This window comes from Sinocyclocheilus rhinocerous, unplaced genomic scaffold, assembly GCF_001515625.1.
Source record: "Sinocyclocheilus rhinocerous isolate Xijiao unplaced genomic scaffold, SAMN03320098_v1.1 scaffold412, whole genome shotgun sequence".
NCBI classification, from domain to species: domain Eukaryota; kingdom Metazoa; phylum Chordata; class Actinopteri; order Cypriniformes; family Cyprinidae; genus Sinocyclocheilus; species Sinocyclocheilus rhinocerous.
Window position 1 is genome coordinate 1,480,968 of NW_015642498.1, and position 3,503 is coordinate 1,484,470.

At 36.0% G+C, this 3,503-nt stretch overlaps 1 protein-coding gene across 3 annotated transcripts in view; it reads right to left on the reverse strand.

Annotated features, from left to right (window-relative positions):
* Positions 1–3,503, reverse strand: part of LOC107755908 (neuron navigator 3) — a 165,953-nt gene that overhangs the window by 47,932 nt on the left and 114,518 nt on the right. The gene's annotated exons all lie outside the window — the stretch shown is intronic.

The following is a 3,503-nucleotide window of genomic DNA, read 5'->3' on the forward strand; positions in this document are numbered from 1 at the left end:
TGATCAAATAAATGCAGCCTTGATGAGCATAAGAGACTTCTTAAAAAACATTACAAGTTTTACTGTATATATATATATATATATATATATATATATATATATATATATAACCTTTTAATCTAATGGTGAGGAAAATAATGAGTTAAAAAAGCAGCTTTGTGGAGCAGGGCAAGAATAGTCATTCATTTATGAAGCGAGCAAATTAATCTCAATTAGTGAGTGATTTCCTGCACCAAATGAGATGGTACGGTGACCATCTATAACCTGAAAGAACTCCATGACTCCATTTCAGTGTGATAAGTGAAGGTGCAGGAGTTTGAATCATTTTCAGTTTAGAATAATAATTCATCCGATCAGACTTGTATAAAAACACTGAATCAGTCACAAAACCACATTTGTCTAATCTTTGTATCTTTTGAATCTTTGTAAATGACTGTAAAATCACATCACTACAAAATCCTCCCGCTGTTTACCACAGAATAACAAAACCACAGATCAGTTTAACATCAGTCCTTCAAACACACAAAAACCCTCATATCTTCGTTCGCTCTCACTCCCTGCTCACGAATAACACAAACCAATCCCCAAAGCTTTCCTTTCAAGTACAAAAATGGCGAGCAAGCTGTCATAAGCAGCCAGCCTCTTTCTCTGAGTCTGAAAGCGAAGGGTTTTACTTATTCATGTCCGCGTGCTGTCGCACGGGTCCTGCTTTTTCAACCTCAGAGCTGCCGCTAGCCATGCTTCATCTATGTTGCATGATGGGAGTATTTATAGCTAAAGTCTTTTAGCCACCATTGGATTAATCTCATGGTAACTGATTTCCAGACATCAACACAATGATGCATATAAAACTTTTTGTCAGACAGACACTCAATTCCCATTCCATTCAGCCTGCAAAGGCTTCAAATGACCTGTTTCATGCAAGTCAGCACTGTCTTTTGTCTTTTTAATGAATATATTACAGGATTACTAAAAGCAACACTGTGAGATTATGGTGAGATTTACTAGCAGCAGCCCACTTTTGCACGTTAGGCCAGATTTCTACAAGGCAAAATGATTGCCATTATATACGGGAGACGTGTTGCTGTTGGCCTGGGCTGCATCGCTGCTTATTCAGCAGTCAGAGTTTTAAAAGGGCAACAGCAGATTGAAATAATCTCATTTTCCCCAGCCTGAGGGTTTCAAACTGAGCTACACGCCACAGCAGGAGAGAGAGGGAATAAGCTTTGTTTAAATGCCCAAATCTCAGCAGTCACACTCTTTGAGGTACTACACACAGATGGCCGCTCAAAGCATATGACAGTCACAATTACACTACTACACACTGCCAGTATGCAAACATACTACTGACTGGCTCTTTTATTCAAACGGATGAAAGTTAGCGAGCTTCCAGCATGTTGAGCAATGATATGAGTTGCTAACATCAGCCGCATATGTCAGCACTTCAGCCTTTGCCTGGATGCTCATGTAGGCAATGCTACTTCGAGTCTGGCTCGCATAATTTTTTTTGTTTCTTTCACACTGTTGCCTGTCCTCTCTTTAGGGTCAATCAAAATGGGCTAAAATATTTTTCTTAAAAGTTGCCAATGTTGCAAAATAAGAACAAAACTTCACGTTTGGTGAAAACTCTTCTTTTGATATCATAAACTTTAAAATTGCCTAATATCAATGAGATTTTATATAATAATTGTATAATTAAAATATAAAATATCATGCAATATAACAACATATATATATATATATATATATATATATATATATATATAACACTATAATAATTTGATCAAATAAAAATAATAAAAAACATACTTGCAATATAATATAATATAATATAAAAAAAGTAAAGTAGGAGTCTGATCAAATCACTAACCCATAATCCTTAGCAACACCACTTATATTAAAAACAGCATATTATCACATAGCTTAGTCTTGTTTTTATTAATTTGCAGTATTATTCAGATTTCTGCAGCAGGAACCAAAGTGATGGCTTTTGCTGCAGATTATCAGTGCTTTGCAGAGAAGAGTCAGATTCGGACTTGGAACGACATTAAGCAGCGACTGTAATGAGTCCCTCTGGAACCTTCTGCTCTCTCCACCCTATAACATCACATCGCACAGAGAACAAGCGCACAGGGATCATGTTTATCTTTCCAATTAGAGCTGGTAATTGGTCAGGGAGTCAGGGGTCGGTGAAATACTAACCATAAAACACACAGGTACTGACTACTAAACATTCAGTAATCATTCACAGCAGTAACATAAATGAGCAGCTACTAAAATAAAATGCTAATAAAGTGAAAGCTATCAGGATTGGAGAGAAAGTGAGAGAAATTTCCCAAAGCCAATCTAAAGTCACAGGGGCTCTGAGCTGACAGTTTTCCTCAGTCACATCCCCTCTGGACAGGTAGGGTTCATTAGTCTGGGGAGCGAGGTTCAGTCTGGGGACCTTCAGCACAGCTGATCCTCATCCACAGAATGACTGACTGTTACTGGAGGCAAGACCAAAATACGATGCCTCCCTGAGGCTCGAGGCTCTGGCAGTTTACTGGATTTTAGGTTGGGAAAAACATTTGACACCGGTGGGGAATGGAAACAGCTTGAATGCCAAAAATTCCAAGCGAAGCAGCAGGTAGTCCATGGACGGAACTGTCTAATGCAAACTGTACACAGAAATAGCTAAAGCTGTCAAAATCATAAGCTCCAAGCTTCATCATTGCATCATGCACTTTCAATGAAATATACACGGATCATATCGTATTCAAATGTTAATAATACTAATAGTAATACTACTGCTACTACTACTAGTTGTTGTTATGGTTATGATCAAGGTTATTATAGTTAACTAAAACTAAAAATGCAACGGAAAAAAAAGTTACATGAATAAATAAATAAAATATGAAATAATAATAATAAATAAATAAAAAAAACAGCTAGTTCCAAAGGTAATATTTTTCAATTTAATTTAGTTTACCTCAACGTACTAACATAAATAAAACTAAAACTGAAATAAAATGAATAATATTAGACATGTTTACAGACATTAAAAAAATACTAAAAAGGACAAAAACACACAATGAAATTACAAAAACTTTAACAAAAATATAAAAATATTACAATAGTATCTCAATTATACTAAATGAACATTGGTTATGATTATTATTTTAAAACGGGCAAAATAGTTTACAATTAGCAATCGTACTGGTACTGGTTATAGCTAGAATGAATGAATGAACAAATAAATAAAATATCCTTTGCTTGACTACTAGGAAAAAGTAAACAACATATTGTTTAGCACACTTATATTTCATTTAGTTCTCAGAATTACATCCGATTTTATATGCACGACCCTAAACGTCTTGTAAACACTGTTCCCTTTCAGTCGGTCACTCTCGACGTCACGTCGGATGACCGACGAATTGGGTTCTCGCTTAGAGAGACCAATCTACTTCGAGTGTAAACTAAACGAGCCAATGCACATTGGCATGCAATTATTGCATCCAGCT